The 24,203-nt window shown below is 46.6% G+C and overlaps 1 pseudogene across 1 annotated transcript in view; it reads left to right on the top strand.

Annotated features, from left to right (window-relative positions):
* The window catches only part of LOC311108241 (regulating synaptic membrane exocytosis protein 2-like), a 142,937-nt pseudogene that overhangs the window by 109,694 nt on the left and 9,040 nt on the right, over positions 1-24,203 (top strand). The window contains exons 18-22 of the transcript in view: positions 4,860-4,988; positions 8,205-8,390; positions 9,878-9,990; positions 20,080-20,112; positions 21,975-22,088. The product of the transcript in view is annotated as a regulating synaptic membrane exocytosis protein 2-like (transcript). The remainder of the gene's footprint in view (positions 1-4,859; positions 4,989-8,204; positions 8,391-9,877; positions 9,991-20,079; positions 20,113-21,974; positions 22,089-24,203) is intronic.

The raw sequence follows: 24,203 nt of genomic DNA, 5'->3' as shown, positions 1-24,203 counted from the left end.
CAACATAAACATAACAGGGTAGGGGCCGGGTGGGCATTCCGCCTCGGAGGCGGATCTGGCTCGGGGCGTGACGACCTCTCACTCTCCGCCTCCCTGTTGCGCCCCTGGTCTGGTCTGGACCTCGGCGCGCTGCTTCCCCTCTCCTTCCTCCCACGATACGCCAGGCCCTGTCTGGACCCTGGTGTGGGAGACCCCGAACCTGGAGAGGGGCTGACGTCATGGTCTGGACTGGAGCCGCTGACCGGAGCTGGACTGGGCACCGGTGGAGCGGACTGCTCTGGCTCCGGAGTGGAGCCGCTGACCGGAGCTGGACTGGACCCCGGTGGAGCGGACTGCTCTGGCTCCGGAGTGGCGCAGCTGACCTGAGCTGGATCAGGCACCGTTGGAGCGGACTGCTCTGGCTTCGGAGTGGAGCAGCTGACCGGAGCTGGATCAGGCACCGGTGGAGCGGACTGCTCTGGCTCCGGAGTGGAACAGCTGACCGGAGCTGGATCAGGCACCGGTGGAGCGGACTGCTCTGGCTCCGGAGTGGAGCAGCTGACCGGTGCCGGTCCAGGCACCGGTGGAACGGGCACGGACCGTGCCGGACTGGACAAACGCACCACTGGTCTGGTGAGAGGAGCAGGCACGGGCCGGACCTGACTAGGAACACGCACCACTGGCTTGGTGCGAGGGGCAGGAACGGGCCGGACTGGCGACGCGCACCACTGGCTTGGTGTGAGGAGCAGGCACGGGCCGGACCTGACTAGGAACACGCACCACTGGCTTGGTGCGAGGGGCAGGAACGGGCCGGGCCGGACTGGCGACGCGCACCACTGGCTTGGTGCGTGGAGCAGGAACAGGCCGGGCCGGGCTGGCGACGCGCACCACTGGCTTGGTGCGAGGAGCAGGAACAGGCCGGGCCGGGCTGGCGACGCGCACCACTGGCTTGGTGCGAGGAGCAGGAACAGGCCGGGCCGGGCTGGCGACGAGCACCACTGGCTTGGTGCGAGGAGCAGGAACAGGCCGGGCCGGGCTGGAGACGCGCACCACTGTCTTGGTGCGAGGAGCAGGAACAGGCCGGGCTGGCGACGCGCACCACTGGCTTGGTGTGAGGAGCAGGAACAGGCCGGGCCAGGCTGGCGACGCGCACCACTGGCTTGGTGCGAGGAGCAGGCACAGGCCGGGCCGGGCTGGCGACGCGCACCACTGGCTTGGTGCGAGGAGCAGGAACAGGCCGGGCCGGGCTGGCGACGCGCACCACTGGCTTGGTGCGAGGAGCAGGAACAGGCCGGACCGGACTGTGAAGGCGGACTGGAGGTCTGGAGCGGAGAGCTGGCACAACCCGTCCTGGCTGGCTGCCCACTTTCGCACTACATGTGCGGGGCGCTGGCACAGGACGCACTGGGCTGTGCACGCGCACTGGCGATACAGTTCGTAGAACTGGCGCAGGATATGCGGGACCGAGGAGGCGTACTGGAGACCAGGAGCATTGAGCCGGCACACCCCGTCCTGGCTGGATGCCCATCTTCGCACGGCACGTGCGTGGTGCAAGCACAGGACGTACAGGACTGTGCCGGCGCACTGGCGACACAGTACGTAGCTCCGCATAACACGGAGATTGCCCAGTCATACGCCTCTTCGCGTGAGTACGGGGAGTTGGCTCTGCTCTAACCCTAGGCTCCGCCAACTACCCCGTGTGCCCCCCCCAAAATTGTTTCTTGGGGCTGCTTCTCGGGCTTCCTCATTGACCGGCCTCCTCCGTGTTGCCGTTGCTCCTCTCCTGTCTGGGCATTTACCTTAGCCCATGGTCCTCTCCCCGCAAATATCTCTTCCCATGACCACAAATTGCCCACCTGTGACATGGCTACTCGCTCCGCCTGGGCACGCTGCTTGGTCCTCGTTTGGTGGGATCTTCTGTCACGTTCGTTGAAGGACGGGACAGACCAAGGCGCAGCGTGATATACGTACATGTTTATTAACGTAATAAACACTAGACAAAACAATAAACGAAACGAAACGTGAAGTCCAAGGTAGCACACACAACATACCTTACAAGGAACAAGATCCCACAACCCACTAGTGCCAATAGGCTGCGTAAGCATGATCCCCAATCAGAGACAACGAGCTACAGCTGCCTCTGATTGGGAACCACACCGGCCAACATAGATCTACACATAATAGATCGAAAACATAGAAAACACACAACAAAGAATATACACACCCTGACTCAACATTTAAGCGTCCCCTGAGTCAGGGCTTGACAACTTTTCACCAGAGCCCTATGATTCTTGGTCAAAAGTAGTGCACTATGTAGGGAATATTGTGCCATTTGTGACACATCCTGTGTTTGCCTGGGGCCATGTGGTGTTATGATGTTCCTTCCTCCACCACGCCTGAGACTATAGTAATAGAATCTCTAGAATGGACAACCCCACTCAAGTCATTACCCATCAGTGTACTGTCAAATTGCTGTGGTCTGAGGGGCCTTTCCCATTCTAGTCATACTGTTTCTATGGCAGTGCCAGACAGGTCCCGCTACAGCACCAACACCAGCCCAGCGTCTCAGACATACAGCTCAGCCTTGGCACAGTTCTCTTCTCCTTACTTACTTACCTCCTCCCATCGTCCAATTAAGTTGATTTGATATTTCTGAGGCGAGGATGGTTGAGGCAGTCTAAATCAGGGCCAGACACAGGAAATGCACTTATCTAGATTGTGTGTGACAGACAGTTGCTCACTAAGACTGTATTTCAGCTTCTCCTTAATCAACTACTGCTGTTATTTATTGAAAACAGTCGAAAATTAGGAAACAGGAAATGAGTCATATGTGTACCAAATTGCACCCTATTCCCTATAAAGTGCACTACTTTTGACTATAGCCCTATGGGACTGGTCAAAAGTAGTGCACTGTAAAGGGAATAGGGTGCCATTTGGGATGCATTCATAGATCATTTGGAAATGACCCAGTCTACCTCTAAATAATAATAATACTTTCTTACATCATTATTTTTGGGAATTTACATTTTTGAGAGGTTGTTTATATTGTGTTATTTTGTTTTGAAATCCAACAACATATGGATGTACTTTATTTTGTTTTTCAGTTTATGTTGTAAAGTTGATGTACAGACATTTGGACAGTTAGGGGGCCATTCCTGAATTGGATTGTGAATCCCATACAGTAACACCAACAACGTTCAGTATCTTACAAGGTTTGGTTTGAATCCACTGTGACTGATGTTGGTTTGCAGCAGCATGTGTGTTACAGTACGAACAGTAAGTTAGGAGCGCCTCATCATGCATCGCAATGGGTTTTCTAACCTGAGGAAGGACTGCACCAACATCCTCTCCTTCTCTCCTCCAACACTGTACCGCCAACCCCCCCCCCCCCTCTCTCTCTCTCTCTCGCTGTGTCTCTCTCATGCTATCTCTCTCCCCGTGTCTCTGTATCGCTATCTCTCTCTCTCCTGTGTCTCTCTCTCGCTATCTCTCTCTCTCTCTCTCTCTCCCTGTCTCTCTCTCTCTCTCTCCCTCTCTCTCTCTCTCTCTCCCTGTGTCTCTCTCTCGCTATCTCTCTCTCTCTCTCCCTGTGTCTCTCTCTCACTATCTCTCTCTCTTTCCCAGTGTCTCTCTCCCGCTAACGCTCTCTCTCTCCCTGTGTCTCTCTCTCGCTCTCTCTCTCTCTCTCCCTGTGTCTTTCTCTCACTATCTCTCTCTCTCTCCCTGTGTCTCTTCTCTCTCTTTCTCCCTCTCCTCCCTCCCCATTCAGCCCCATCCAACCATGTCTCTGTTCTCTCCCTTCATGTCTCGCAGCCATTTTCTCACCCTACCTCGATCCAGACGCTGTCAACCTAGTGATGATCATCAGAAGGAATCCAGGTAGACCCTTACCTGACAGTGCATGTTCCTCCCTCCCTCCCACCCTCCACTCCGTCCCCTGTCTGTCTGTAGGAAGCTGCTGGCCTATCAAGCTTCAAGCCTGTGTTGGTTTAATGGCAATGGCACACAAACCTATTCACTTCACATCCCAAGCCAATGCCATTGACGACACAACGTGTGGTGTGGTGTGGGCAGCCAGGTATATATTTCTCCCTTCCAGGACAAATATACTGTATATGCATCAGTGTAGTGTGTGGCCTTTTGTAGAAAAAAAGGTGCTATCTAGAATCTAAAAGGGTTATTTTGCTGTCCCCGTAGTAGAACCCTTTGAATAACCCGATTAGGCTCCATGTAGAATCCTTTCCCCAGAGGATTCTATATGGAACCCAAAATAGTATTTGTTATCTTAGATTGTACCTTGAGATATACCTCAAAGAAACTAGCCTGTCAATACTGTGAAATTGATGTGTCCTGTGGTTTGTGAAGAGTTGTCCAGCAGAGGTAGTTACCCCTGCCCAGTGTCCACCCTGTGTTGTACCAGTGTATATGACGGTATATGAATCCTATATATCTGATATACAGTCCTTATGATGGCTACCCATCCACAGCGGTCAAGGTGGATGTTGTGTTTGGATCAAACCACAAGAGAATAGTAGAGGTACAGAGAGTTGGTGCGCCCCCATCAACTGTCCCCTTAACAGTCTACAGAGAGTTGGTGCGCCCCCATCAACTGTCCCCTTAACAGTCTACAGAGAGTTGGTGCGCCCCCATCAACTGTCCCCTTAACAGTCTACAGAGAGTTGGTGCGCCCTCATCAACTGTCCCCTTAACAGTCTACAGAGAGTTGGTGCGCTTCCATCAGTTGTCCCCAGGGTCATGTGAATACCAGGTTCCGTCCACAGGTTCATGACCTTCTCTCACTCTGTCCCACCTGACCAACCTGGTGTTAAGGTATTCTTAAAACACACATTGACTCCCTCTGACCGCTCTCTTTTCGCCAGCCGCAACCACCGCATATCCAACATCAGTCGAGAAGAGGCAGTCAGGTTACTGCGCTCCACTAGGATGTCCCGAGCCCACTCTGAGGGCGCGTACTCCTCCTCTGCTTCCTTCGACTATGACTACAAGAGGTATTCACATTACAGTGTCTCTACGTATATATCCACAGTCAGCCATTTTGTGGGTCTTTTTCTCTGTAGTCGTCTGTATGACATTAACATTTTTCTATGTGATTGTAAAAGGTGATGAACCCCCACGTGATATCCTGGGTGATATCTGGTTCTGGAGCATGTCATCACAGCTCTGCTCAAGTTGTGTACTAGACCCATAAACAACACAACTGCCTCCGATTACTGTGTAATATTGAGGCTGCTGCGAGCTATCGTGTCTCGACATCAGTTGTGACACGTATCGTACTCTGTTGATGTTTTGTTGTCATGCCTACTAGTCTACCATCAGTGGTTGTTTTGGTGATGACTGGTGTCCTGTTTGTATCTGGGTAAATAAAGGTTGGTAGCTCTGATGCTCAGCTCTGCAGGTAATATAAGGGCTGCATTGAACAAAAGGACACATGGCCTTTTGATGCTACACTACTATTATTATGCTGCTGGTGGTAATGGGCTGTTTACCTTACCTTTATTAATGCATGGTTGTCTCTAACATTACCCCCACCATCTTGGATGGCCTGGATTATTATTAACAGTGGTTAACTGTATGTCTGCAGTTGGTATTTTATCTGGCCCTCTCTGTCCTCTTCAAACTATGTCGTTTTCATTCTGATGAAGGCCAATATGGCCGAAAAGGTCAATACCACTAGAATAAAGGATATTTTTATAATCTCAAGAACGAGAACTATGCCTAGCCATTCTCCTCATGCTGACTCTCAGAGGGTCTGTCTGTTTCTCTTCTGTTCTGGACCTGACTGACTTTCTCTATGCTAAGAGTGCTAAGTATGGGAAGCTCAGCCTTGCCCCATTCCCAGGCTGTGCCAGCACTATGATGGCCTAGGTTCAGGTTCAGGTTCCCCCAGGTGTGTGTGCCAGGCCCAATGTTGTGATGTGCCAGTTCAGCGGGCTGGGCCGAGCCGGGCACTCCCAAATGATGCCCTAGTCCTTATATAGTGCACTACTTTTGACCAGAGTCCTATGGGAACTGGTAAAATGTAGTGCACTAAATAGGGAATAGGTTGTCATTCGGAACGCAACATCACACTCTCAGCACCCCCCTGGAGTAATGCTGCAAATAGCTCCTCCTGGGTTCCCATCGCTGCCATCTGGCTGTCAGTCAAAAACGACACGCCGTGCATTTTCTCTCCAGCAGAAAAAAACGATGAGTCGTCAGAACTGAGGCAGCGCAACTGACTTTATTCAAGTGTCACAAAGTTTCCCTGAGCGAGGCCGCGGCCCAGATAGCTTCTCTCTCTCTCTCTCTCTCTCTCTGTCTGTCTGTAGATTGGCAGGGAGATGAATGGTTCTCACGTCCTATGGCAGTCACACAGTCACAGAGGAAAGGTGAGGAGAATAAATGTCCCTTCCGCTTCCATTCCAACTGTGTGTCTTCTCTTTCTGCTATATTCAGACAGATTAGGAGAGAGAGAGACAGAGACAGAGGGAGAGGGAGAGAGAGAGGGGAGAGAGAGAGACAGAGAGGGAGAGTCAGAGAGAGAGAGAGGAGTGGCTCAGAGCCCCGGGTGAGTCGCTGGGGCCCGTGAGGCCCCTGAGAATGGGCCCCTGCCAGCACAGTAGATCTAGACAGTGACCTTGGATAGAAGCCATGCTCCTCACACATGATTGGCTGTAGAACTAGAAAGCAAAGTATTTGTCTGTGTCCCAAATGGCATCATATTCCCTTTATAGTGGACTGCTTTTGACCAGGCCCAATAAGGTTGAGATGGCAAGTCTATATTGTGGGGGACTTCATATTGTAGCTACTTCAGTAGATGTATAGTTTTAGTAGGAGTAGTGCAGTGGTAAGCAACGTAATAACAGTGTAGATGTTACATAGATGCATATATGTTACAGTAGCACTGGTGCTGTTGTAGATCTAACTAGAGTTTTAATGTTTCTACTGTGCAACAAAGGTGTGCAAAATATTATCAGAGTATATACTAACCACGCCAGACTTGGGCTGTTTGAGTTAATATTTAGACTGGGTTGAAATCCCAAGGGAATATTCTGAACGGTAGAGAGAGAGAGAGAGCAGAGCTATGGTTCTATGGTGTACTACAGTATCCATCACAACACACCTCTAGTAACTAACAAGTTGTTTGATTCTGAAAACTCCTTTACTGTTCAAAGCCATCAATCCCTGGACGTAACGACCTGAGGATCGTAGACCACTAATGATTATGATGATGGTCACCATCGTTAAAGTCTCAGGCAACGTAAGGTCATTCACTGGCTGATGAAGTGGCTGTGTTGCGATTGGCTGGTGTAGAACAGGAGTGACCCGAACGCTGTGTTGCGATTAGCTGCTTTACAACAGGAAGCAGGAAGCATAGCCTCTGCTGGACAACTTTCCACTCAATTAACATTCACTATTTTAATGTGCTGCCACCGTGTTCTCAGTGTTTTGTGTTTTTGACTTTGCAAATGCTGCTCATGTCAGATGATAATCCACATCTGGTCAAAATAAGGTATTTTTCTTGATGAGCATTTGCAATGACAATGATATGTCTAACTGATGTGACCTGATCTTCAAGATATACACATGCTATTGAGAGGTAATAACACTTATTGCCTATGAAGATGCTTATGGAACAACACACAACAAAACAACAGAATATTCTTGTTTTTTATTGTACATAATGATACTGTGTACATGTGTATGCATGTGAAATGCATTTTATTCCATTTTATTTCCAAACTGCTCAAAGTGCCAAAAATATATTTTCTTGGTCTTTTTCCAACTGCATTTCAGTTACATTTTACAATGGCAGGGCGGCGACAGCTTCAGGCATGTACCGTGCAGGAGTATTGTAAGCTAGTAGGCTGAATGGAAACCAACCAACACATGCTATTCCACTATTTTCTCACATCTCACCCAGTGTCTCTCACTCACAGACAGATTCCAAAGGGCCTCCCACTCACTCACTCACTCACTCAGTCACCTACCACAGATGAGGGACACATTGTCCCCTGCCTGTCCCTGTCCCTGTCCCTCCCTGTCTCACCACATACCACTGCTACGCCCTGTTCCTACTCTACTGTAGGTGCCAGCAGGTCCCTCTGGGGCCCAGCCCAGGGACCCAGGCCATGCAGCACTCTGCTGTATCATATCACCTGATCATCATCAGCAGCTCCACTGAGCCCCCTCCTTCCTTCCCTTCTCTCAATAACGTGTTGCAGGAACCACGGAGCCGTTGATAGGCATGAGTATCACAGCAGGTCCAGGTCAGCTGACCAGCGTCCCGCGCTAGAGCGCACCACCACCTCCCGCTCGCGGTCCACGGAGCGGCCTGACTCCGCCCTCATGAGGTCCATGCCGTCTTTACCCTCCGGACGCTCCGCCCCTCCCTCACCTGCCTTAACGAGGTGACCAGACAGACACGTCTACAGGAGGCTGGTGTCATTTTAAATCAGACGACGGGTTCATTGTAATGGCTGGAATGGAGTGAATGGGATGGAATCAAACACATGCGTTTGATGTGTTTCATACCTTTCCATTTCTGCCATTGCAGCCATTAAAATGAGCCCATCCTCCGATTTCTCCTCCCACCAGCCTCCACTGCATAGCTACTGCCCCACCAATCCAAAGAATAACCAACAACCACCACCCACCCCTCTCTCTGCCTGTCTCACTGCAACCAACCACCACCCACCCAGCATCCAATCAGCATCCAGCCAGCTCACCACTTTATCATTTACACCCCCCCACCCCTAAAGCAACGAATGGTGCTGCATTTCCTTCCCCATCCCAGACTGGTAGTAGACTAGATACTAACTCTTTTCGTTTTTGGAACACACTACTTATACAGTACTTTGACTGAGTATAGTAGTGCTGGACCACAATTGTGATTTTCTTTCTTTACTAACATGACCTATTATTATCTAGTAATTACATTCTTTATTCCAGTTTTTATTTTTATTTTATTTATATTTTTTTGTAGCCCATCAGATCGCATGGTCGCATTGGTCCACATTGGGTGCTGTCCTCACTCTTTCCTTGCAGCTTGATCGGTCGAGTGAAACATGCGATTCATCACCTTGCAACTGATGCTACATTATCTCTAGCATGTCATGTGCCAAATGTAATTGTTTATGTGCTTTAGAGTTCACCGACTGAACAGGTTAAGGTACCAGTACACCTTTCGATACAAGCCATTTTCGGGCAATAACTTTTAGTCATTAGAAAATTAAGTGATAATTCAAGCTACAGTATTAAATGGATGCTTCTACATAGCCTGACTTCAAAACATATTCTCAGAAGCCCTTTTGAATACAGATTTGTTTAGCAGACACACATGCTCAACTGGCAGATGCTGTAAAAACATAATAAAAGTCTTATGGGACAAAGAATATCTGTTGAGAATACGTTCAATACGATAGATTTTTTAAAATACACTACAGAAAGTAAAAGGCATTTAGTTATTAACTTGATCAGTTAATTGATCAGGTAAGTGTCCAGCTTTCACCGATCCAACAACATGGCAGCATCCCTGGTTGAGCATGGACATGATTGTTCACAACATGTCCAGTATATATATGAACTGACATATATATGTGTTTGATACAATCTTTTTCCCATGTTTGGTTCATTAGCAACCCAAGTAGACAGTATTAGTTTGTTTGTGATGTGTTGATGTTTCTACAAGCAGCCTGAAACCATCCTATCCTCTTACATAACAAAGCAAAGCACGCTGGGAAATGTAGTCCTTCTGCTTGTCCGGGGCCTTCCAACCAATCACAGGTCAGCTCTGTGCATGACCTCTGATCCCTGACTCACCCAGACTGTACCACTTTATGTGTCGTCCCCCCCCCCCACCCCCCCCCCCCCCCCACCCCCCCCCCCCCCCCACTAGGGCTAACCCCCGCAGCGGATCGGCCCAAACCAGCCCCACCAGTACCCCGATGTCTGACAGGAGAGGAGGTCGGCAACTACCACAGCTTCCACCCACAGGGACCAAGGGCAGAAGTAAGTTCTCAGCTTATTTTCTATAATCAGCTCTGGGCCTCAGTGGCATCACTGTCACTCTGGTATCTTTGGTGTGGTTTGGTGACACCTCAAGGCTTTTCTCCATTGGTCACTATGGTCACTTACTTTGGAACAGGTTTGACTTTGATTTAAGCATTTCTTTGTCAGAAGCAATTGTTTCTTGTTATTTGCTGTTCTTTAGCTGGGTATGGCACCTTGAGATATGTGTTATTTTGTGCCATAAACCTCTGAGTGGGAAAAGGCTCATAGCAAGTTTAACAGATACTGCTGTCTGTTGGTTCACTCTGGTCAGTTGCTCATGAACGACAGAGCTTGGCTCAGAATCTCTCGACTCTACCAACATTGTTAAGCTGTGTCTTCTGTCTTAGTGAGTTTGTTGTGTGTTCTTATGTTATCAGTGTTAACCAGGGTGTCCTGTGGACGGTTTAAAACATGTATTGTAACCTTGGTCAGTCAGCGATATTGGTGATGTTGTCTCTTCATAAACATTTGATGTTTTTTATTTTAACATACACTACCGGTTAAAAGTTTTAGAACGCCTACTCATTCAAGGGTTTTTCTTTATTTTTACTATTTTCTACATCGTAGAATAATAGTGAAGACATTAAAACTATGAAATAACACATATGGAATCATGGAGTAACCAAAAAAGTGTTAAACAAATCAAAATATATGTTATATTTGAGATTCTTCAAATAGGCACCCTTTGACGCGGTGTGGTTGAACGGATGATCTCTGCATGTGCATTTCCCACCGTAAATGTGATGGTGTGGGGGTGCTTTGCTGGTGACACTGTCTGTGATTTATTTAGAATTTAAGGCCCACTTAACCAGCATGGCTACCCCAGCATTCTGCAGCGATACTTAGTGGGCTTAGTGGGACTATCATTTGTTTTTCAACAGGACAATGACCCAACATACCTCCAGGCTGTGTAAGGGCTATTTTACTAAGAAGGCGAATGATGGAGTGCTGCATCAGATGTCCTGGCCTCCACAATCCCCCGACCTCAACCAATTTGAGATTGTTTGGGATGAGTCGGACCGCATAGTGAAGGAAAAGCAGCCAACAAGTACTCAGCATATGAGGGAACTCCTTCAAGACTGTTGGAAAATAATTCCAGGTGAAGCTGGTTGAGAGAATGCCAAGAGTGTGCAAATCTGTCATCAATACAATGTAGAAAATAGTAAAAATAAAGAAAAACCCTTGAATGAGTAGGTGTTCTAAAACTTTTGAACGGTGCTCTATGTCGCAGCCTGTCTGTCCCTCACTCCCTGACTGTGTGACCTAGCAGTCCTGTGTCCTAGCCTAGCCTAGCCTAGCCTCCTCGTCTTCTTCTGGTTCCTAGACTGGGTCAGTGTTGTCATCTAGCATCGTAGCTTCCATGTGTTTCAGCTGTCATGACTTCTACGGTAGTTTTGTGTTCTATGTTGAACAGTCGTCAGTTTCGTGTTATGACTTCAGAGTGCTCAGGTGAGATGTGTCCCTAGGGGTTGTGGTACAGTAGACTATTTGTGTTTTAAACGTGTTATTCCGTAACCAGTGTTTTTTTTTTATTTTTTTTTTAGGTGTTGTTAGTAGTAGTAAAGTAATTTATCCAGAAACAACAGTACATTATTCAGGCTGGGAAGGCTATAATGTAGTGGCCTTAACTCTCTTTAGTACAAGAGGTATACTGAGCTACATGCAGAGAGTTAATCTAGAACCTCCTGTACTGTAAGACTCTCTCCTTAGTGAGGAATCAGAACTAGTACCTCCTGTATTGTAAGACTCTCTCCTTAATGAGGAATCAGAACTAATACCTCCTGGACTGTAAGACTCTCTCCTTAATGAGGAATCAGAACTAGTACCTCCTGTACTGTAAGACTCTCTCCTTAATGAGGAATCAGAACTTGTACCTCCTGTACTATAAGACTCTCTCCTTAATGAGGAATCAGAACTAGTACCTCCTGTACTGTAAGACTCTTTCCTTAATGAGGAATCAGAACTAGTACCTCCTGTACTATAAGACTCTCTCCTTAATGAGGAATCAGAACTAGTACCTCCTGTACTATAAGACTCTCTCCTTAATGAGGAATCAGAACTAGTACCTCCTGGACTGTAAGACTCTCTCCTTAATGAGGAATCAGAACTAGTACCTCCTGTACTGTAAGACTCTCCTTAAGGAGGAATTAGAACTAGTACAGACAGCGTGATCTGATTTCTCTTACTGAAGCTCTTCTGGGTCACAGACAGAATCCCATCTTAAACCGTTTGATTCATCAGCACAAATGTATTGTTCTCATTCGACCCTCAGTGCTAGTTTAACTCTCCCTAAAATGTTCTGACAGGTTGTAACAGAGCGTGTCACATGATGTAAGGGTGTGGTGATGGAAGGGAGGGGACGAGCCTGAGTTCTATGCATTGTGAATTGACGAATTAGCTGAGTGGTGATTGGAGGGAGCGGGACGGAGAGAAGGAGAAGGGAGCAGCAGAGAGAGATGGAGGGAGAGAGAGCAGAAGGAGAGAAAGAGAAGGGGGTGAGAGCAGAGCGAAAGAGAGAAAGCCTAGGCGGTGCTGAGAACTTGTCAGAGCACTCCCAGAACTCCTTCATCATTGTCAGAAACCATGAGCACTCCTCTCTCCTCCTAGTCTGCAGCCAGCCAGCCAGTCTCGCTCCTGCCCTCTCTCTCCTATCCCCCTTCCCATCTCCCCATCTCTCCTCTGTCCCTCCTCTCTCCCTCTGTCCCCATCTCTCTCCTCTCTCCTCTCCCCCCTTCCCCTCTCCCCCTCTATCCTCTGTCCCTCCCCTCTTTCCCTCTTTCCCTCTGTCCCCACCTCCCCTTTCCTGTCTCCCCGTCTCTATCCTCTGTCTCTCTCCCCTCACCTCTTCCCGTTTCTCCCCCTGTCTCTCCCCCTCCCCTCCCCCATCTCTCTCCCCTCTCTGTGATGGGGTAATGGCAGCGGGTGGGCAAATGGGGGAGGTAATCTAATGGTTTGATCCAACCCTGGGTTGACGCTCCCACAGAGCCCTACAGTATGACACAGCCAGGACTTATGTAATCATGGCACTAATGCTGCTGCTGGTACATGTGGTACTGATCCATAGAGGCCAGGGGACTGGGGGTTGGCTGGGCTGGGCTGGCCTGACTGGGATTTAAATAGGAGGGTTGTTTAAAATGTTGAGGTAATAGAAATCAAGGCAGAACAGGGAATGTATATCCAGTCAGGTGTGTGTGATTGTACCTTTGTGTTTCCTACCTAGACAAAGGATCCATGTTGTTGTGCCATACTGGCTTCAGTTAGATTTGTATTGAACCTTTTTGTTTAACCAGGAAGTCCCATTGAGCTCGGCATACCTCTTTTACAAGGTAGACCTGGACCTAGATGTTGTGATATAGTATCTGTGGTAATCCCTGTTGATCCACCCTGCCATGCTTTTATTGTTCCTTTATGTGTACAGGAAGTCAACATTGAGACCTGAACTAGCTTAGAAGGCTTTAGCCACAAACCAGGTGATATCTAATCAGCCCCTGTTCCTTTTGTTATCTATCTGTCTCTCCTACGACCCCTGACCGCTCAGAAGGAACATGGGAGGAGCTAGAGCGGCCTACTGGTGACCTTTGCCCTCTAGAGCAGTACGAGGGGGAGCCAGGTGTGTTTATCACCTGTGTGTCTATCTACTGGTGTGTCTCAGAGCAGGCTGAGCCTTTGGACTTCCTCATTCACCTATATCACCTTTATGTATCTGCCTCTCTCCTGAGAACTCCACTCCAGATCTGGGTCCAATACATAATGTACTCAAATACTTAAGCTGCACTTTATTTAGTTGGCCTGATACCATAGAAACCAATGGAATAGTCCCAGAACACTGCAAACCCAAATTTGACCCTGCCTGGTCCACACAGCCTGTACTGGACTATGATGTTGTACCATCTTTATAAGCCCTACAGCCATTCTGCCCCTCAGCCAAAACCCTTAAAATGTGATCATTTGTTGAGTCAGTACTGTACTGGATGAATGTACTGGCTTGAATGAGAGTTTCCAGGGTTGTGTTGGCAGGAGCGGGAGTTTCCCACAGGTCTCTCTTCCTAGTTCCTTCTCACCCATCTGTCTGTTCATTCATTCAGTTAAGTCTTCTGTGTGATGGTAGTAGTATATCTTTGTCATGAAACATGCAGTATACCTCTTAGGTTTTCATATCTGCATGCGTTTGGTCTGTGTGTTGGTGTGTATGTGCTTGCATACGTGTGTTCTTACAAGTGTGCGGGCGTGCGAACACATGCACGTGTGTTTGTGTGTGGTCATGCGTGTGTGTAAGCGTATGCCTGCATCCGTGTTCCATGATCTCACAGTTCCATGATCTCATAAAGCTCCATCTGTGTCCCACTGCCGTTCAGACTGTGAGGAGAGGGCACGGCCAGGCCCTCCTGTGAATGGGAGGAAAGGCAAGTGCACTCAGGAGTATGCCATTGTGGTGGTGTGTCCTCAATAGTGCCCTCAGGGGTGTGTCAGTGCTGTGGGACTCTGCATGCCAGTTAGGGCTTCCATAGTTCATTTAGTCAACTTTCTTCCGTCTCTGTCTCTCTTTTATCCACATTTCATATTTTCTGAGATGAATGTGATTTATTAGATTTGGGTTGATTTGCAGTGTTTAACTAACTGGAGGAGTGCAGGTTGGGTGAGTGTGTGGTGATCTTCATCATTATGACGATGATGATGAGGGTGAGACTGATGCTAATATATCCAGAGTTTTGTCTCCCTGAGCTCATATAGTCGTGCGTGCCCCAGCCCCCTCACAACCACACACAACTAATCTTCTGCCCTTTAATTGAAGGGTTTGAGAATCAATGTTCAGCCCTCTATCCCCACGTCCCAACCACGCAATTCAATAGAACATTATTAGTTAAATATACTGTATAGCTCCATTGTAAAATCTACCGTTTGGAATTAAAGATCATTTCAATTAGACATGTAAGATTTCGTGCTTCAGTCAAAGCGGCACTTATTGAGATTGAAGTAAATCTAGTGGAGGAAAATGGATGCTGTGATTGCAGTTTGAAGAGTTTTAGTTGAACCAGTAACCTTAGACACAACATTCATACAGCTGGTTGTTGGTCGTTAGTAGATGTTGCAATTGAAATGCTAATTGTCATTCAACTCTCGATAACAGCTTGTAAAATATCATCCTTGATAATCGGCCAACAAAAGATGTACAGATCTGCTATCTTAATTTGATCACTCTGTTGTCACAGAGAATTTCCCTGCACAGCAGGAAATGCAAATTGTAGTCTATTCAAGGTTTAAAAAGGCTTCTAAAGTTTGTAATTTCCACTTTAAAATGCCAGACTTGATTTGCCCTGACAAATGTAACAACCCATACAAAAATGTCCATTAATTATAATCCTCTTAATAATTAACATTTCCTGTTGCTGCAGGATTATTTTCCTGCTGTGAGAAGCAGGGTCAAATTAAGATAGTCCATCAGTACATTTAGTTTGAAGTTGTTTGAAGATGCCTTTGATGGGTTTTTTCCTCTATACGAAAGAGTTCAAAAGACCATTACCACTACTGGCCAGCAGATGGCGCAAAATTCATAATCTTTAGTAAGGAGCTGTCCATGATAGAAGTGCTGAACCTGGCTGCCTTTCCATGTCTCCACCGCATTTCACAATAAAAACACAGTCTACCTCATTAAATGGTCTACATATGAATGATAATAAAACAAATTAATTAATACAGCTGTATTTTTATTTTACCTATCCTGTAGATTTTTTAACAATATTGTTTGGTACCTAATATCTATTCAATGTATCCCATCCATGCTAATAACTTTATTTTGAAAAAAATATATGTTGATTCCTCCCATGTCCCTGTATCAATGATCCATATAAAGGGTTGTGAGTGTTGACCATATAGCTGACCATAACCCTCTTCACCACAGGATGAACCGTGTTCTCTCCCAGGTGACTGTTAGTGAGGTATCTTAGTGTTTTCCTGAGTACACCATTAATGGAGAGAGAGAGAGAGAGAGGTAAACAGTTATAGACATTTGCCAACATGATGAATCTTGATGGAATCCATCCCACATGTTTAAATAGGGAAGGTTAATTCAACTCAAAAAGCTTTATTGCCACAAATTTACACAAGGCAAAAAAGTTTATTTGACAAGTGGCTCATTAACATAGGACAAAACAACAACAATGCAACAACAACAACACTGTTTGTTGTTGTTTGCTGATGAAAGGAGCATCATGCCCCTTTACTGTGAGTGTCGTCAACAGCTCCTCTGTCTGCTGTCTGTCTGTCTGTCTGTCTGTCTGTCTGTCTGTCTGTCTGTCTGTCTGTCTGTCTGTCTGTCTGTCTGTCTGTCTGTCTGTCTGTCTGTCTGTCTGTCTGTCTGTCTGTCCCTCCCTCCCTCCCTCCCTCCCTGCCCTGCCTCAGAGGTGACATGGGAGGACCAGCAGAAAGGCCTCAATGGTTCTCTTTCTGACGGAGGAACACAGCCAGGTTTGTCTTGGGCTGCGGTCCCAAATGGCACCCTATTTCCTATGTAGTGCACTACTTTTGACCAGGGCCCATAGAGCACTGGTCAAAGGTAGTGCACTATACAGGAAATAGGGTGCCATTTGGGACGCATACTTGGAATGGAGACCTGATGACCTCAACCTAATCTTGGCCCCTGGGGGCCTCTCACTGTGGTTATCCTTATCCAAAGGTCACAGAGGCTCTTGACCTCTGACCTCTGTACTTCTCCTCTCTGTGATGTGCAGTGATGCAGTGCAGCATGAGAGTGTTTGGTTTGCTGAGTTAGTCTTGTGGTCGGGTCTCTGAAAACTATGAACTTTTAGAATATTTTAAACATGTCTAATTAATCTCCATAACAATATGTTTTCTGCTCTGGGCTGTAGATATACATGTAAAAGAGTGTTGCCAGGCGTATCAGCTGTGAATGTTTAGAGATATTGTTTCTCAATTATCTTGTTGAGTGTCCATGGAAACACGTATGTAAATCTCCATGTATGGACGAATTACATGTAGATCCAATTATGATCCCTTATTATGTGACTGAGTGGGTGTGTGGGATGGACTTATGAAAGAGCTGTGTCAATGTAAATGATATATAGGCCTTCTAGAGACAATTAACTTGATTGAAGATCAATTTGAGGTAGATGAGATGAACGTCACTGAAAGTGTTCGTACTCATTCGTACTCAGTAAAGCTTCTCTTACTGCTGAATAAAAGTAGACTGGCTCTAACTGATACATAATGAATTCATTAGCTAGCACCTTGCTAAAATGCACCATGCCACCAGGACACTGCGACACATTTGAATTAAGAGTTGCATACGGACTGTTTTGCTTGGTATAGTTTCCTAGTATCACCAGTTTGCTTGCCATGGATTGTGGTGTAGTGTTGTGTTGTGGTCTTTATGACACCATAGTTCAATGAGGGCAGTAGTTAGTGACTTCAGCTTTAATGAAGCTTCAATGTTAGTCTCTCTCTCTCTCTCTCTCTCTCTCTCTCTCTCTCTCTCTCTCTCTCTCTCTCTCTCTCTCTCTCTCTCTCTCTCTCTCTCTCTCTCTCTCTCTCTCTCTCTCTCTCTCTCTCTCTCTCTCTCTCTCTCTCTCTCTCTCTCTCTCTCTCTCTCTCTCTCTCTCTCTCTCTCTCTCTCTCTCTCTCTCTGTAGTGCACAGATAATGGTGCACCCACTACACTGTGAAAGCATGACATGCGACTGTAGCAATATGCTGGAATCAATGAATATGTTTTCTGCTGAAGCCATCATGATTCAACCATGATTCATACAATGTTTGCAGTCATACTGTCAGCGGTATTGTACAACTCAACTCTGTGGCTCAGTATGCTCATACTGTAAGGGTCAGGTGATGACTCTTTGACCACTTTCACCAAGCACTGGCCAATGTTTGGCCAAGATGACTCAAGACGAACAAAACAAGGATGATTATTTGATGACTATCTATATTTTTGTACATAATCTTACTATTCCGTTAGTCAGCACCTCGCCAAAATGTTTGGGTGTGCTTCAACTAATGCTTTTTACTGGATTGATGATTATTTGAACTGTGTTTATTTGTGTTATGTAAGGTATGCCATTGATGAGTTAACCTAGGACTTTTACCATGCTGTTGTAGCATGCTTTTGATGACAAGCCTTGACCTACAACTTATACCATGCTGTTGATGACAAGCCAAAAATTGCTTGCTCGCTTTGTTCATCTACAGCGGGTATCTCTTGACTTGACAATGAGGTGATATGAGTTGAGTTGGCACGGTGGTGTGATCAGATCAAAGCTGAATAAGGCAGATGTCTCACAGTGTTGTTTTATTCATGTCTCTCTTAATTATTCAACTTAATGAAGATGTAATTTACCTAAATGCAAATGTTGACTAAAGTGCATTACACATTAAGATCAATAATCAGAGTCTCGTCACCTGGCCTTACACATCGGCTCTGTCCCAAATGGCACCCTATTCCCTACATAGTACAGGGGCCTGGTCAAAAGTAGTGCACCACTTAGGAATTAGGGTGCCATTTGGGACACAGACAACAACTCGTATAGCTGCAGCTGTGGTTTGTTGTGGTCTCCCAGTGGGTGTACGCCAAAGCCTTCAAGATGGAAGCATACAAGAAAGGGGCAAGAGGAACGACAGGGGAGTAGGTGGGCACACATCCAGGAGTGGACAGTGTCACTTCAGTGAAGAGGGTCTTTGAGCTAACCACCCCCACCACAGCTTGCCCTGCCATAGTTAGCATAATCACTATGCCCGTGTGAATCCACAGTTTGTTCATTTGTTTATTTGGATCTCTTTTAGCCCACAATGGGGTCTTACTGTATCTTCCAAAATCCCATACAGTAAGTGTATCACTATGCCTGCGTGAAGCCACAGACGAGCCAGGAGGAGTGGAGTGCTCCATCTTTCTCTCTCTCTCTCTCTCTCTCTCTCTCTCTCTCTCGGTTCCATTATGCAAGATGATTTGCACACGGCAGGGGATGATTAATGAAAGTCTGATGAAAGCACAGCTCATCAAAACCTCAGCACATTCCTCCCAAGACACAGTGGAGGAATAGGAGTAGGATTATGTACTGGAGTAGGGGGGAAGATGGTTGTTAATTGGAGGCAAACAGAGGCTCTGGAGAGGAGAGAGGCTTCTAGTCGATCCCAGCTCTCTCTGTTGTGTAACCTGTTCATTCCCAGGGGTATTGCTGGGCCTACTCTCTCTGTGCCTCAGCCTCTATCACAACAACAAGGTTTCTGAAAGGAAGAAAGAAAGAAAGAAAGAATGGAATGAAGGAAGGAAGGAAGAAAGAAAGAAAGAAAGGAAGGAAGGAAGGAAGGAAGGAAGGAAGGAAGGAAGGAAGGAAGGAAGGAAGGAAGGAAGGAAGGTAGGAAGGTAGGAAGGAAGGAAAGAAACAAATAAAAGTTTGTAGTACTTACGTCAATTTCTTTGACTCTTTTGTTTGGTTGCTTTCTCTTTTGTACCTACTGCCGCCTCTCTGCCTGCTTTTGGTTGTTTTCATGTTCCAGGCTCTCCACAGTAGACTATTAGTCCCTGACTCAAGTGGCTCCCCCACCTCCTGTCTTCTACCTCTAAAGTGTTTTAGGGTTTCTGCCTGCTTTGTCAGCTCCAATACTCTTTCTCCTTCCATTAACTTCTACTTGACTGTTTCAGCTCTCTTTCCTCTGGACAGTACACAGCAGCTCACCTTTCCCCCTCTTTCTTTTTCAGTAACACTACAGGTCTTTTACTCCAGCCTCTCCCGGCCTGCCTTGCACCCTTCTCTTCTCTTCACTTTTTCTTCTTGGCTGTCCATTAGTGCAATTTGTGGTGGTGTGATCTTTCTTTGTTGTGCTGTATGATTTTGTATGTGTTGTTGTGCTCTGTGCTTGTTGTTGTTGTTGTTGTCGTTGTTTTGTGCCACCCCCCTCCCCATCATGCCCCCCCCCCCCCCCCCCCCCACACTCTGACCCCCACCCGACCTGTGCGGCGCCACTGTCCATGGTGTCACCCCTTTCACTCCCATCTCCTGTCCTCTGTCTGTGTCTGTGTTTTGTCATGTGACCCCAGAAGACACGGACTCACCAGGTTGGACCAGCTCAGGTCTGTCCCTTCCTCTTCTGTATGCCTTCCCTTTTTACCTCCTCCTCCTCTTCTTCCTCATCCCTCCTCTTCCTCATCCTTCCTACTCCTGCTTTCTCATGTCCATTCTTCCCTGCTGATTGAGCTTGTTGGAGATGTCTTTTTTGGGATTGATTTTACTCAGTTTGTGTGTGCTTGCATGGTCATACATGTAAACTGTGTTCATTGTAACATGTCTGTTGTTAGGCTATATTAAATCCTGCCGACATTTCATTGAGGCATGTTGTACAAATACAACCTAGGAATCCTGATATCCCACCGAGTGGCAGAAAGTGCATCTCATTCTGTACCATTGTCTTTACAAGGCCTATTGTTGTTTAACTACAACATAAGGTCATATCTCATCAACTGTCATATAAAGCTGACGGACAGGACAGGACAGGAAATCATATTCATGTGTTGCAGAAAAACTAACATGGATGCTGTCCTTTCATTTCTCATCATTCCTGGAGATCGTCATTTAGTCTCATCTATTATCTTTCTACATTCATTTGCTCTTTGTTTTTGTGTTTTCTTTCTCTCATGCGCCTGTTTTTCCTCTCCCCACCTACATCATACAAATCTAAAGTAGAGAGAGTGAAAGTGTGTCCAGAGAATGGTGATGCAGGTAAGATAGCTAGAGTTACTGTAGTCTGCCTGACATCACTAAGTGAGGTCGTCCCAAATGGCACTTTCCCCATTCCCTAGTCTAGTGTATTCTGTTGGACTGGAGCCACATATAGAACACTATATAGGGAATAGGGTGCCTCTGATCTGAATACTCCCCACACTACAGACTGACTGACTGATCTAACTGACCTGATTGACCTGACTGACTGACTGACCTGACTGACCTGACTGACCTGACTGACCTAACTGACCTGACTGACCTGACTGACCTAACTGACCTGACTGACCTGACTGACTGACTGACCTGACTGACCTGACTGACTGACTGACCTGACTGACCTGACTGACCTGACTGACCTAACTGACCTGACTGACCTGACTGACTGACTGACCTGACTGACTGACTGACCTGACTGACCTGACTGACCTGACTGACCTAACTGACCTGACATGCTCACTGTGGCATGTGGACAGCCACGTTTTTCCCCCAAAGCCTCTGTGAGCTCTGGGAGGTTGGTGGCTGCTTGCAAGAAATATTATGAATAAATCATTCAGTAAAATAAACTCGGACAAAGAGGAGGTTGTATAGCAGGGCTCCAGACCCAACAGAGCATGTCTGAGATTTTGACACAGAATAACTGGCAATTACACCTTTCATTCCATCCCTTCACGTAAACTCCAAGTGAACCCCTTCATTATGAAATGTAATATTTCTTACAAGTTGTTGTTTGGGTTTTCCTACTGTTCATTTTGCCGGCTGCTATGTGACATCATGGTCATGGATTGACTGACTGTTGGTGTCTGGGTGAACTAACTCTGAACGCTGCATGCAGCACTTTTATAGAATAACATTGTCATGTGAAAATGATAGCCGAATATTACTCAGAGAGCACAGTGAAAGCACCAAAAACACAACAACAGTAAAGTGGGGATGATTTGTCAGTCTTTGGATCATAGTAATGCGGGGTTCCTAAATCAAAGTAGAAACCTTGTATTTTTTATGCTGATATCTTGAGGACTTGTTCAGTCAGTGCTTTATAACAGCACCCCCAAAACATTCCAAAAGACTGTTCCTGAGTAGCGTTGCAAAATTCCGGTAACTTTCCCAAAATTCCCAGGTTTTCCAGAAATCCTGGTTGGAGGATTCTGGGAGTCTTCCAACCAGGATTTCCCTATTCCTGAGTATGACCTCCACTGACCGCTCTGCTCCCCAGGTGCTATGGATGTGGAGGAGAGGACCAGACAGATGAAGCTGAAGGTTAACATGTTCAAGCAGGGGGCCGGGTCCGATTCCAGACTGGAACAGGACAACAACAAGGCAAGACACAGTGACACAGCACTTCTTTCCCTTTCAGAACTAGAACATTGTTGGCATCACACTTTTTATACAAACAAACTGACTTAGAGTTACATTAACACGTCCATGTTCAGTAAATGTGAAGCAGGACTATCACTCCTAAGGCAAGACCAAGTCCAGTCCTTCCTTCCCATTCTATTCAGAACATGGTCATTAAGTAGATGCTTTGTATACAAACTGACTTACAGCTAACACAGAAAAAGTTCAGTAAATGTGGAGGAATCAACTCAAAGCCGAGCAGGATGTTAACAGCATCATACTCAAACCCACTGAGACATCAACAATCGAAAACATTTTCTTCTAAACACCCACTCCAGCAGGATTCAAAGTTTGACAATCTTCACAAACAAGGATACGTACATACATGATGTATTATAGCGACCCTGTGAATCCATGGAATGTAGTGGTGACTGTGTCCAGAGTCACACAGACACTAGTTAAGTGTAGTGTGTTTATAAAGAGACAGTCTGGGGGCCTCACCAGAGCCCGAGCCAAGCCTTATAAGAGAAAGCATGTCCATCCTGTCCTGTCTTCCTTTTAAGTGTGTGGAATGAGAACTACACTAAGCATGCATCTACCTGCTTTGTATAGAACTTATAGTTCTATACAAAGCAGGTAGAACATGAAACATTTGTCAGCTCTGTTAGTTGTGAGGAGCGCCACGAGATACAACCGTATGTTTAGAAATTGTAATGCTCCTCTGGACACAAAGAAAAGCTTTTAATATACAATCTCTTTCTTTGCAGAGGATTTTAGTTTCTTTATTTATAACTAACTATTTTCTTACAATAACATTATGCAATCCGGTTTCCGAGCTGGTCATGGGTGCACTTCAGCCACGCTCAAGGTCCTAAACGATATTATAACCGCGATCGATAATAGACAGTACTGTGCAGCCGTCTTCATCGACCTGGCCAAGGCTTTCGACTCTGTCAACCACCGCATTCTTATTGGCAGACTAAATAGCCTTGGTTTCTCAAATGACTGCCTCGCCTGGTTCACCAACTACTTCTCAGATAGAGTTCAATGTGTCAAATCGGAGGGCCTGTTGTCTGGACCTATGGCAGTCTCTATGGGGGTGCCACAGGGTTCAATTCTTGGGCCGACTCTTTTCTCCGTGTATATCAATGATGTCGCTCTTGCTGCTTGTGACTCTCAGATCCACCTCTACGCAGACGACACCATTTTGTATACATCTGGCCCTTCATTGGACACTGTGTTAACAAACCTCCAAACGAGCTTCAATGCCATACAACACTCCTTCAGTAGCCTCCAACTGCTCTTAAACACTAGTAAAACTAAATGCATGCTCTTCAATCGAACGCTGCTGGCACCCGCCCACCCGACTAGAATCACTACTCTCGACGGGTCTGACCTAGAGTATGTGGACAACTACAAATACCTAGGTGTCTGGTTAGACTGTAAACTCTCCTTCCAGACTCACATTAAGAATCTCCAATCCAAAGTTAAATCTAGAATCGGCTTACTATTCCGCAACAAAGCCTCCTTCACTCATGCTGCCAAACATGCCCTCGTAAAACGGACTATCCTACCGATCCTTGACTTCGGCGATGTCATTTACAAAATAGCCTCCAACACTCTACTCAGCAAATTGGATGTAGTCTATCACAGTGCCATCCGTTTTGTCTCCAAAGCCCCATACACTACCCACCACTGTGACCTGTACGCTCTTGTTGGCTGGTCCTCACTACATGTTCGTCGTCAAACCCACTGGCTCCAGGCCATCTATAAATCACTGCTAGGCAAATCCCCGCCTTATCTTAGCTCATTGGTCACCATAGCAGCACCCACCCGTAGTCTGCGCTCCAGCAGGTATATCTCACTGGTCATCCCCAAAGCCAACACCTCCTTTGGCCGCCATTCCTTCCAGTTCTCTGCTGCCAATGACTGGAACGAATTGCAAAAATCTCTGAAGCTGGAGACTCTTATCTCCCTCACTAACTTTAAGCATCAGTTGTCAGAGCACCTTACCGATCACTGCACCTGTACACAGCCCATCTGAAATTAGCCCACCCAACTACATCATCCCTATATTGTTATTTATTTTGCTCTTTTGCACCCCAGT

This window comes from Coregonus lavaretus (assembly GCF_964263955.1).
Source record: "Coregonus lavaretus genome assembly, chromosome: 3".
In the NCBI taxonomy this organism is placed as follows: Eukaryota; Metazoa; Chordata; class Actinopteri; order Salmoniformes; family Salmonidae; genus Coregonus; species Coregonus lavaretus.
Note: the sequence above shows the minus strand (reverse complement) of the source record. Positions and strands in the feature narration are given on the sequence as shown.